The sequence below is a fragment of the Mycena indigotica genome, assembly GCF_014461135.1.
Source record: "Mycena indigotica strain 171206Taipei chromosome Unknown Mind.scaff0013, whole genome shotgun sequence".
In the NCBI taxonomy this organism is placed as follows: domain Eukaryota; kingdom Fungi; phylum Basidiomycota; class Agaricomycetes; order Agaricales; family Mycenaceae; genus Mycena; species Mycena indigotica.
Genome location: NW_023503012.1, coordinates 2,314,766 through 2,327,919, shown reverse-complemented (window position 1 = coordinate 2,327,919; position 13,154 = coordinate 2,314,766).

Here is a 13,154-nt window from a genome sequence, read left to right as displayed (position 1 = left end):
GAGCCAAGGGGTGAATTTGGTGTGACCTCCTGCCTTATGTGGAAGTTCTGCGCGCCCGTATGCGTGGAAATTTTTAAAAATTACCATTTTGGGACGGTTTAGGGCCAAAGAAACTCGCTGTGACCTGTGACAGGCAGAAAATTTTTGGCCAAAAAAGTCAATGTGACCGTGAGAGGACTAATTGATTGAAATAGTACAGTATAGTTGGCGCCCTAGCAGTGTCAAGTGGAAAATTTGTTTTCCTACGTAGATATCCGGAAGCGACTTTGTTCGGGAATATCCACGTATGTTCGTGGGATCCTGGTGACAAGGTTTCTCCTGAAAAGGAAGTAGGAAGGGGGTGTGGGGGAAGGGGGTTGAGCAACCTCACGCGCGCGGTGGCGGAGCGTAACTCGGGAACGTGTCGTGGGGGGGGGGGAAAGTGCTCAGGGTCTACTGTCGTTACAGTAGACACAACAAACACTTCAATCGTAAAGGGGTGTCTAGACAAGGAACGTTTTCCAAGTGTAGACCGTTAACGTAACAGTATTAGGTTCAAGCCAATTGAACCTAGAGAGTGCAACTAAGTGAGAACACTCAATTACACCAAGGGGGGGGTTTGGGGGTAAAGTCAGATAGCAAGTTTGTAGATACAGAATGGGGTGCTACTGGCTACTTTATATACACATTCAGATGTGGCTGTGCAAACCTGTGTATGTACATAGCACAGATTAGAATGCTTCTTGAGTCTAAAATAGTAAGGGGTGAGTAGGGTTTCAGGCTATTATAGCTAAAAGCTGTAGCCTAGTGTCAATCATGTCAAAATTGCAGTGCAGAGACAGCACAGAGTTTCAAACTAATTTTTAGTTTGGACTTGTGAGGCAGTGCATAAGGAGAAGACACAAGTCCGGAAAGTTGTGCATGTTTCATATGCTAGGTCATATGTCAGAGTTGGCAGACAGCTGACAGAGTGTCAGATTGCTGTATTCCAAGTGTGATGACTAAGCTCTGCAGCTGAAATCAGGCACATCTTCATGTCCATAGTGCATATTCTCAGCTGGTGTGAATTTTCCCTGGAAAGTGAATCTCGTGTGTGTTTCTGTATTCTTGCCTAACAATTTTCAGGCATGACAGCAGGCGGACCCTTAGAGTTTCTTCTCTTTGGATCCTCCCCTGCTAGGTCGGTCCCTCCGTGTATTTCCGTAGCTTTTATTCACGCTTTGGATCCTCCCCTGCTAGGCTTTCGTCGGAGTCTCCAGGGTTGCCCTTACAGAAATCAGCTCGCAGCTGACGAAGGATGAGGAGACGCACCCGACATTGGAGTTCCGCCGACATCTAGTACAGTTGAGAGTCGCCTCCAAAGCCCAATATAAGGCACAAACCAATGGTATGCCAAAAGATATGACAAGCTGGCTGTCGAAAATAGTTAGCTCCTTTATGGCGGAAGGGAAAGCTCCGGTGATAGTGACAGCCACCCTGGAGGCCCCCATCTCACAAGGGGGGAAGAAAGTGGTTGACCTAAATGCCAGGAATGAAGCCATATACCTAATGAAATTAAAAACGTACCTGAACCTGGAGCCCACTTCGAGAGCCAGCTGGGCGTTTCTTCGCGGACAAGACGTTGACCAGGCACCAACGGGCTGGGAGCAACACAATACCAAATGATGTGGTCCTTATGCCGTACCTCCAGCAGTGGGCCCCCGTTACAAGAAACAGGAGGGACCACAAGCCCCTGCATGACTCGCTCCGGAATATGGTGATGGCGGCGGCAAAGTACGGCCTGCAAGTCGAGGCGCCGAGAGGAAGCGCGCTGATGGAAATGCCGCTCTGGTACCACCCTGGGCAGGATCCAGTGAAAAACCGCTCCAATAACCTCCCGGCACACAGATGCCTCTGCCAAATACACCGAGTACTCCTCGTTAAAGATGCTCTAGCACTGACAACGCGCCTCTTCCGCACGGATCACGTGAACAGCGCCGGCTGTGAATGCCAACTCTGCCGCTTGGACAGAGAGGCTGGCTGTGAAGATCCGCACGCGTGCGTAGCCTCTGTCTTCAAGAAGCTGGACCTACTCACTCCAGTTTGGGACCCCAAGAGGGCGCCACAGCCGCCCGACACAACGGGGAGGGCAGACCAAATGGAGCAACAAAGGGGGGAAAGTGTGACTTTTACACCCCCGCCACCACCAATGACGCTGTCACAGTGCTTCCGCATCTTCATGGAGTCGGACCCCCGTGTCGACACCCTGAGACCCCGCCCCCCGTCTGCGAGAAGAGGGAGGGAGCCCCAGGCCTTCATGATAGGCAGATCAACGATGACCGACCGGGAGGGGGGGCCAGCGCGTGGGAATTGGCATCTACTGCAAGACGGACCAGGCCTTGAGCATGTCACTGCGAGTGAAGGAAGAAGACGCACCCGAAGCAGTGGCATGCGAGTACATCATCGCCGCGCTGGTGTGCCTACAAGCGGTCCACCCATCGACGCCCATGGATATTTACTCACCTGTTTAGCCCAAAACCCACTGTATATTATCAGTGGCAACCTGCACGCTTGCCACTGATAAGCCCCAGGCTTATCACAAATCTACTGAGGGGTGAATAATTGGTGGTGAAGGGGGTGAATAATTGTGAAGTTCAAGGCAAATTTTTCGCTAAGTCCAGTATATAGGGGGGTGAATAAAGGTGAATAATATAACATAGGCCATCTAGGCCAAGTCTCCCAGAGTCACACTATGTGACATGTAAGAGGGAACTCTCATCACTAGACACTAGAGCTGGTAGTTTCAGTGCTTATGTGATATGGTTATATACTGTAACATAGAGGTATACATATGACAAAATTTCCAGAAAAGGCAATTATTACCGTGTGAGGATACAATCATCACACAATGTCACAGATCGACACAAACCAAAGTTGTCTATATTGTCTATATAAACAACCTTCATTAAGTAACCTATAGTGGTAGCTAAATAGTTATGCCAGTACTTGCCTTTTACTATTAGATCTATAACTCATAAGCCCTTATGTCCATAACTACTTAATGGAAATAAATGATTTAAGTACTGTTAGGAAGATTATCAAGAGTATAATCAATAGTTTTTGGCTCCTGATCATCATCATATGATAACATCACTGTAATTACTATTTAGTCATATAAAAGGGAATATCTGGTACTCCAACATTATGAGGTAGATGACCTATATTCCCAGAGACTCTAAACTAAGACTTTAGTATGTCCACTTGCAGTCCCAAGTGAATTTAACACTGAGAAGGCAAGGTATTCCCTCATCAGCGGTATTTGATCTCCATCAACCCTGAAAGATAACCATGGATATTTAGCTAGCCTGGGTGGATAAGGCTGGGAGGGAGCTCATTTGATGGGTATACCATCCTACCATAATATTGTCCATCTACCCCACTCATCATGTACCATCACATTAATCTATTGACTGCCAAGTATCACTGAATATAGAGTTAAGGAGTATTTTGCTGATATCTTGGGCCCCTATGCATGGAATTGCATGGTGCAAGTTGATATACTTCCACCGAATGGTCTACTATAATCCTACCCATTGGCAACCATGCAGCGAGTGTTAGAGTCAGCTAATTCCTAGAGACCCTTGGTGCTATTTAACTCAGGATTGAGATATGCTAGAGGGACAGGGGCACCACTTTCTAAGAGGTGGACCATACCCCTACTGGTCTATATGCTTTGATCTCGCAGATTCATAAAGCCCATGGCATGGTAAACTCATCATCTTTGAAATAGATAACACTGATAATGGTACTGTGAGGGATCCAGAATAGCTATGAGGTTGATTTAAGTGCTGGACAGGTTCATTCATTTGAAGGTCCATACCATCCTATCTTCAAGTCTTGTATCATACTTGAAATTAATTTCTGACCAGTTGTAATAGCGAAGGCACTCTCTTTTGCTCTATGGGTACCTACCCTCTCTTCAGCTACCTTCGGTAACACATACCAGAACGACAACTAATTACAGTACAGGGTCCTAGTAGATATCCAGACACCCTCATAAATGCATCTCAATGTCCAGTACTCAGTCTATAGACCCCACTATTCATGTAAACCAGTTTCACATATAACTGGTCTTTGAATGTCCATCCAAATTCATCCTCTATAAGCATTCAGAGATCAATCAAAGTATATGGGGATCTGCATATACCTTACTGACTCAACTGGACATATTTTGATCCATAATCACCTAGCAGATTATGACTGTATCCTCAATATCATGTGCAACAGTAGTTATATATGTATAATGGAGAAGAACAAGCAATTTCACGGATAAAGGATCATGGGGAGCATACCACCTTCTAGGGGGACCCTCTTTATGCTTCTTACCTTCATCTCATCAGTGATCCTGTACCTCTAAGTAAATTATTGGGAGATTGGAACAACAGGATATATGCCATATATACAGGTATGTAGGGTGTCTAAAAATATGTGTGTCTTTCAGAGCTATAATGGATGTCTAACAGACCATAACACAACTTAGATCATGGTTATCCATACATTCCTCACCCAGATATCAGGGCATCATTGTGCTTCATCAAATTTAAAAGAGAAAAACCCACAGAAAAATGATATAACAGTATATTTCAAAGGTATGAGACTATGGTCATATAGAACCATATCAAGACAATATGACCACCTACCTACTAAAGCAACAATCATCTGAATACATACAGAAATAGCAGAAATATAGCTGGATTAAGAAGTCTGATGCACAATCATTAGATAGTATGGATATAGTAATAAGATCATATTGACAGGGATATTGACCCTACCAGTCAGGTATACTTAGTAGAACTTCAATCAGCTCTGTAGCCACTCTAGTTGTTGAGATATCATTTTATCAGTGATAGCTCAGCTAGTGATTGGCTAGTCTGGCCACAACCAATCAGATGCCACTATAGGTTACTTAATGAAGGTTGTTTATATAGACAATATAGACAACTTTGGTTTGTGTCGATCTGTGACATTGTGTGATGATTGTATCCTCACACGGTAATAATTGCCTTTTCTGGAAATTTTGTCATATGTATACCTCTATGTTACAGTATATAACCGCATGATACGGTCACTGAAACTACCAGCTCTAGTGTCTAGTGATGAGAGTTCCCTTTTACATGTCACATAGCGTGACTCTGAGAGACTTGGCCTAGATGGCCTATGTTATATTATTCACCTTTATTCACCCCCCTATATACTGGACTTAGCGAAAAATTTGCCTTGAACTTCACAATTATTCACCCCCTTCACCACCAATTATTCACCCCTCAGTAGATTTGTGATAAGCCTGGGGCTTATCAGTGGCTGTCAGGGGAAACCCTGATGCCGTCACTTGATCCCATCAAGCGCCGCGTCTCCGCTCGCGTCTCCGCGTCTCCGCTCGTGTCTCCGCGTCTCCGCACCCTGACGCTCTCCCTCCACTGCCCGCACCACATCCCACATCCAGTGATCCCCAGTCTTCGACTTCCCTGGCCACCCCTTTCCGGGAGTCTCTCCGCCGGCGGAGTCACCATCAGGGATCACTAATGCCATCGGAGACCTCTCCGGATGTGGACGCACCACTTCCCTCCGAGACCTTGAGCCTATGGCCTTCTAGCCTCTCTGGGCTGTCACTTATCAAGGTCTCCCTACGATCTCTACCTGCTGGACCTCTTGGGTGTCCCCAACCCATGTCAGCGTTCGGGCTTATGTTCGGATGGCTGAGCCTTGCCATGGCTCCGCTCTCCACTCCGCCACCACGCCCCCGTCATCGGGCCTTCCCCTGGGTGAGGCCTACTGCCGTTAAGGCTCGTGCCTACTGCAGCGCCCCAGGCTGCACGCCCTCACACCTCCACCTCTCTGGAGACGTCCGGGGACGTCTCCCGAGTGACCCCTGTCGCTACCCTCCAGTGGTCATGGCTGGCCGCCATTCCCATTGGTCCTCTTCGACACTCCCCGGCCCTTGGGCTAGACCAGACTCCTTCCCTTTCCGCTCCACGCCTTCCCTCTCCGTTTCCGGCCGTCACGTCACGGTCACACACCCGGAGTCGATTCCGATTCCGGTTCCGATTCCGGTTGTCACGGTCACGGTCACAAGCGGAGACGCTCAGAGGCAGCCTGGACCTCCCGAAGCCCTTCTTAGGCCTTCTAAGGATGCCTGGGCTCCTCCCTTGGCATCACGGTCCCAAACCTGCCTCTCCGGAGCTTCGAGGGCTACTCGACACTCACCTAGGGTCCATTAGCGACACCTGACTTCTCCCATGCGTCGTTCGTCGCTATGCAGTCACTCTATCATTACTCCGGTCACTAGTATATAGTAGTGCACCTGAGCAGAGGGCTCCTTGGCTTGTTCTCTAAGGATTCCCCCTCTGCTCAGGTGAGTCTGTAGCGTCCCTTCCTGTTGTAGTAGTTCACTAAGGATTCCCCCTCTGCTCAGGACTCTGATTTCGAGCCTCGCGAGGTTGCCCTTACAGCAGAACAAGCCCACCAATACGGACCTCACCTCCCAACTCCCTGCCAGGGCCCGCAGTCTCTGACGCCCCCCCCTGCCGGTAACCTGGAGGTGGCCTCCGGAGGGGCTGCATGCAGGAGGATTCTTGGTGGATTGCGACAGATGGCTCCGTCCCGGCCCCACCCGACCTTGCGCTGCACAGCCCCAGCCCCCCTTCGAACACTTTGGTCCTCGTGAGGCCTCAATACTTCCTCCTGCCCGGCCCTTGGTGTTCTCCTCCGGCCGTGGTTTAGCTTTCCCATGCCCCGCGCCCTATGGCCCCGGGCTGTCCTGAACCACTTCCGGACCCCCTTCCCCCCCGATTCCGACCGTGGCCCCGCCTTCCTTCCCTCCACCCATGGCTAATGCTGGCCTCTCCGGCCACCGCTGGTCTGTCCCTAGCCGTTCCTGCTGCCAGCCACCTGTCGGAATGGGCTTCCCCTGCCATGCGGAGCGCCCTGATGGCATCAAAACGACTCCGGATTCCGATTCCGATTCCGATTCCGATTCCGATTCCGCTTTCCCGCGGTTGTCGCTGCGATGGCCATTACCTCTGCATGCTCCCCACTCTTACTGCCAAAGATGCTGACCATAGTGTCTTTGCTGGTGTGATGACCTTCCCTTCTGCACCTTCTGCCATCACCACACACCTCGCCTCTGTCTCTTGCTCAAACCGCACCCCCCACCACGACATCATGTGACAACTCCACCAGAATTTGGGCGGCACATGATCCCTGGATTGATTCCGGGGGCATCTCCAGAGACCTTTCCGCTGATGCTGTCATCGTGGCTTCGACATGAGACTGCTCACACCCCGAGCAAAGGCTTGGCTTTCTTGGGAGGCAAGTCTCTATACTCCATCACCCGTGTCCCCCTACGCACGTGTCTCCGCGGGCCCTACAGCCCGGCCCCGATTCTCATCGGACTACCCGGGTGACCTTCCCTACGTGTCCGGCTCGACGCGTCCAGTTCGACTCTGGACCTTGGGATAACCGCGAGATGGCTGATCCCTTTGATTGGCCTGCGACACCTTGGCATGACACCACTCGTTGCTGCCCCGCTAGGTTCTGGGCGTGGCCTACTGCCGTATAGGCCCGCGCCAGATGCGAGATGACGAGTCCGCTCGCCTAGGGCCGCCCTACTAGGCCACGAGTGGCAGGTGCTGAGCCGGAGTGCCGACTTTCCCCCCTCACTCTCCGGAGACGGACTCCACCCCACAACGTCATTCACATGGCATCGGAGTTCAGCTAGCACACCCCCCGAGACGTCTCATACGTCTCTGGTATCAACATAGCTGCCCCGGAGGGTACCCTTGCCTTAGAGGATCCACCATGGTATTACCTAGGCAGTCACTGCAGTTCAGGGCTCTGCAGGTGCCCCTTCCGTTCATGGGACCCCTCTCCGCTTTCCGCCCGTCACGTCACGGTCACGCGCTCGGAATCGCGTTTCCGTTTCCGGTAGTCACGTCACGGTCACGTCACAAGCGGAGATGCTCAAAGGGTCCCATTGTACAGCCGGACCCCGAACAATGGAATCGCTTCTGGAATGCCTACGTCAACCCGCCTCTGCCGCACAACTAGGATGGGTCGAGCTGTTGCCACCCAGTCCGCAACACTAGGCTTAGTGCCCCGGCTGACAGCGCAGTGTCCGGAGTCACACTGCAATTCCTTTCCCCCCCCCCAACCTGACATCTGGGTGCAGTAAAAGTGAGCTCGCCACTCGCTATGCTATCACCCCATGGCAAGTCATTTGCCGCCCAACGATCTCCAACAACCAGCAGAGATGGTCGGAATCGCCCTGTGACGTCACAGGCGTTTCCGGTCACGCTCGGAGACGTTTCCGGGCACAAACGGAGACGTTTCCGGAGGTGTACTTGGTGCTTTGGCTAAGCGCAGACCCCCCCTTTTTTTTTCTGTGGTGCGTCGGGGGCGCCGCACTCTTGAAGGGGGGATGGAGGAGGTATAGGAGGGGACTCGCAGAGGACCCTCCTGGAGCAACATGCGACCAGAGCGCAAGCGGGCGCACACCGAGCTACGCAAAGGTGTAGTTGCACCATCTCTCGGAGAGGCACCGGGACCGCAGGTCTCCGGGCGTCTCCGAATATGGGCGTGCAACCAGTGGAGAACGCAAGTACTCCATGGGTTGACCTTGGCAACAGCAATCACTGGAGCAACGCCAAGGTACCGTCACACTGGCTCTTGGAGATGGACAGTCTCTGGACATCGACAGAGACAGGAGCTTGGCCACCGGAGGACAAGGGACTCCGGAGGACGAGCTCAGTGACCCCCCGATTTTTTTTCCTGCATCGGGCGACGCAGCTTGAAGGGGGGATGATGTCAGGGGAACCCTGATGCCGTCACTTGATCCCATCAAGCGCCGCGTCTCCGCTCGCGTCTCCGCGTCTCCGCTCGTGTCTCCGTCTCCGCACCCTGACGCTCTCCCTCCACTGCCCGCACCACATCCCACATCCAGTGATCCCCAGTCTTCGACTTCCCTGGCCACCCCTTTCCGGGAGTCTCTCCGCCGGCGGAGTCACCATCAGGGATCACTAATGCCATCGGAGACCTCTCCGGATGTGGACGCACCACTTCCCTCCGAGACCTTGAGCCTATGGCCTTCTAGCCTCTCTGGGCTGTCACTTATCAAGGTCTCCCTACGATCTCTACCTGCTGGACCTCTTGGGTGTCCCCAACCCATGTCAGCGTTCGGGCTTATGTTCGGATGGCTGAGCCTTGCCATGGCTCCGCTCTCCACTCCGCCACCACGGCCCCCGTCATCGGGCCTTCCCCTGGGTGAGGCCTACTGCCGTTAAGGCTCGTGCCTACTGCAGCGCCCCAGGCTGCACGCCCTCACACCTCCACCTCTCTGGAGACGTCCGGGGACGTCTCCGAGTGACCCCTGTCGCTACCCTCCAGTGGTCATGGCTGGCCGCCATTCCCATTGGTCCTCTTCGACACTCCCCGGCCCTTGGGCTAGACCAGACTCCTTCCCTTTCCGCTCCACGCCTTCCCTCTCCGTTTCCGGCCGTCACGTCACGGTCACACACCCGGAGTCGATTCCGATTCCGGTTCCGATTCCGGTTGTCACGGTCACGGTCACAAGCGGAGACGCTCAGAGGCAGCCTGGACCTCCCGAAGCCCTTCTTAGGCCTTCTAAGGATGCCTGGGCTCCTCCCTTGGCATCACGGTCCCAAACCTGCCTCTCCGGAGCTTCGAGGGCTACTCGACACTCACCTAGGGTCCATTAGCGACACCTGACTTCTCCCATGCGTCGTTCGTCGCTATGCAGTCACTCTATCATTACTCCGGTCACTAGTATATAGTAGTGCACCTGAGCAGAGGGCTCCTTGGCTTGTTCTCTAAGGATTCCCCCTCTGCTCAGGTGAGTCTGTAGCGTCCCTTCCTGTTGTAGTAGTTCACTAAGGATTCCCCCTCTGCTCAGGACTCTGATTTCGAGCCTCGCGAGGTTGCCCTTACAGTGGCAAGCGTGCAGGTTGCCACTGATAATATACAGTGGGTTTTGGGCTAAACAGGTGTATTTACTCCCGGAATTCGACGCTAGTTAGGGAGTTTCGGGCGGTAGTGACGAACTTGGATCGGGGATGGATAGGCCTGCGTTTCAAGCAGACCAGGCAGGCGCTCGCAGCAGCTCTAAACGAAAGGACAGCCCGCACGACAGTACACCACCTGGACTCCCCCACTCCCGCCGAGACAGATGAGCTGTCTAGAGCTTTTGTTCGCGCCGATAACGGGGCCCGCAAACCGCACTATGATGAGATCTCTTTTGAGATAGTGAGAGGGGCCCTCCCACAGGGCGCCAAGCTGAGCGAACTGACGCAGTCACTGGCCATGCAAGCCATCCGCGAGTTGGCCAAACCGCACACCCGCAGGGCGACCGAAGCGAGGGTGGCTGTAGCGCGGACTTTCGTGACGCAACATTCCAGCAGGAGACTGTCGAAAGAACACATATTCATGTCCATAAGGTCCAAGGATGTCGCCGCAAAACACAAGAACTTTCTTTTCAAGTTAGTGTATGATGCACTGCACGTAGGGCACTACTGGACGCACATACCAGACTGCGAGGCGAGGGCGGTATGCCAGGAATGCAACGTAGAGGAGAGCATAGACCAGATCCTCCGAGGATCTTGCATTCGAAGAGGCTCTTCGAATGCAAGAAGCCGGGCCAGGCTCAAATCTGGCGGCTGGCGAAGGAGCTGTGGGAGTTTGGCCACGGCGTTTGGCAGCCCCAGAGCATGGGGAGTCTCCTGGGTTGCAGCCTTGTGGAGATGGCTTCGAAAGGGCAAGGAGTTGAAGGTCGCTGAGGCGATGTGCCGTGGTTTACCCGGGTACCTCCAATAGAAGTCCGCGATCTTGTCTGGCGCGAAGACACGGTCGAACAGAACCCACGAGTCGTGTGAAGCATCGTAGCCTTTCCACCTGACGAAATAGTTAAGATGCTTATACCTTCATCCAAGATTTCCTCAACTTCCCATTCGGGACTCCGTCCTCTAGTTCGGGGGGCGGTTCATTGTAGCCGGGTCGTCCATTGAAGGGGTCGTCCTGAGCGGGCTCGAGCTTAATAACAGGGGAAGACGGGGTGGAGCTTGGAGTAACGCAGGGGGAGGTCGAGCTTGTAGGCACCCTTGCTAACCTCTGCGAGCACCTTGAACGGTCCGAGGCGCTTGTGGGAGAACTTCTCAGAGGGTCGAGTTGTTCTGATGTCAGAAGCGTCCAGCCAAACCTTATCACCAACTTGAATATTCGGAGCGTCCGAACGTTTCCGATCGTAGTACCGTTTATACTTGTCTTTGGCTTTAACGAGCACGGCTTTTGCCTCGGAGACGTCGTTAGCTATCCGATCGCGAAACTCGTTCACCGATTCTAACTCAATCGTAGTACCGTTTATACTCGTCTTTGGCTTTAACGAGCATGGCTTTTGCCTCGGAGACGCCGTTAGCTATCCGATCGCAAAACTCGTTCACCAACTCCAACTCTGAGTGGGCACCTGGCTCGAAGCCCATTCGGGGGAGCTGACCAGTGTCCGTCATAAAGGGTACCTGTTGAGTGGAGGAGTGAACGTGGTTGTTATAGGCAAACTCAGCGGCAGGGATAAGCTCGTCCCAGTCGTCTTGTTGGTAGTTGGTGAAGATCCGGATGTACTGCTCGAGCTCTTGGTTAACCCGTTCGGTTTGTCCGTCGGTTTGCGGGTGGTAAGCCGTAGAGGTAGCCGGTTTGACGCCAATCAAGCGCCAGAGTTCGCGCGTGAAGTCAGCGATGAATTGCGAACCACGGTCCGAAATATACTTCTCGGGGGTTCCGTGGTACCTCCAGACGTTCCGATAGTACAAGCGGGCAGCTCCGACCGCGTCTATTGTCATATGACACTCAGTGAAGTGAGCGCGTTTGCCAAGAGCATCGACGACTACCATGACCGTGTTATACCCATGAGCCTCGGGGAGCTCGACGATGAAGTCCACCGTGATGGTGTGCCAGCGTTCGGGGGGGACTTCGGTCAGGTGTAGCTCTCCGTGCGGGAGCCTTCGGAGGGCCTTCGTGTGGCAGCACAAGTCGCAGGTCGCGACGTAGCGTCCGATATGGCGGGACATCTGTGGCCACCAGTAGTTGCGCAAAACCAGCTCTAGGGTTTTGAACCACCCGGCGTGTCCGGCGATTCGCGTATCGTGGTAGAGCTCGATGATGCGCCTCCTTAGGTCCTTGTCTTTGGGGACTACGACCTTACCGCGGAAGTACAAGAGATCGCCCGAGACGGCCCACTCATCCGAACGTGATGAGTGGGGGCCCCGAACTTGACCTCGGACCTTCAAGAGTTGCCGGGCTGCAAGCGCAACCTCACCGGATAGCGCTTCCTTGATGTCGCGGACAAGTTCGGACCCAGGCCCAGAGACAGTGATGGCCTCAAGCGCGCAAACATGGAAAAGCTCAGGGCGCAGGAGGGTGACGTCCGAGTTGTCTTCGGAGATGCCGTGGTCAGGCCGGGCGGGAGAGAGCATCGGGGCGGCCCATCTGGCGACCTGGGACGTGGTGCAGCGTGAAGTCAAACCTAGAAAGGTACAACGACCATCGGGCCTGCCGACGATTAAGGTACTGTGCCTTTTGGAAATACTCTAAATTCTTATAGTCAGTCCAGATCTCGACCGGATGCGCAGCGCCCTCGAGGAAATGCCGATACTCCTCGCTTGTCGTGGATCTCGTAGTTGCGCTGGACATCATTTAAGCTTTTGGAATAGATCTCGCGGTGCTTACGGAGGTCCGAATAACCAAAGTCCTCCGTCCTTTTTCCTAACGAAGAAGACGGGGGAAGCCATCGGAGATTTCGAAGGGCGGATACGGCCGGTGGGAAGTCCCTCCTTGATGAACTCGTCAAGTTCGCGCTGTTCAAGGGGGGAGATCGGATACAGGCTTCGCGTCGGGAACAAGTTCAATAGTGTGGTCCCAAGCCCTCCGCTCTGGTAATGTGTCGAAGGACTCCTTGTCGAAGACGTCTTGGAACTCCTTGGCCCAGTCCGGAATTTCCGAAGGCGGGGGGGCTGAGTTACGGGCGAAGGCCTCTGCAAGGCGTTGGGACACGGTGCTCCCAGCGTGAATCTCCTCGATTGGGCGAGAGGAGGTGTAGAAGATGTGGTCGCCGTCTTCAAGATGCTCGTCGTCGA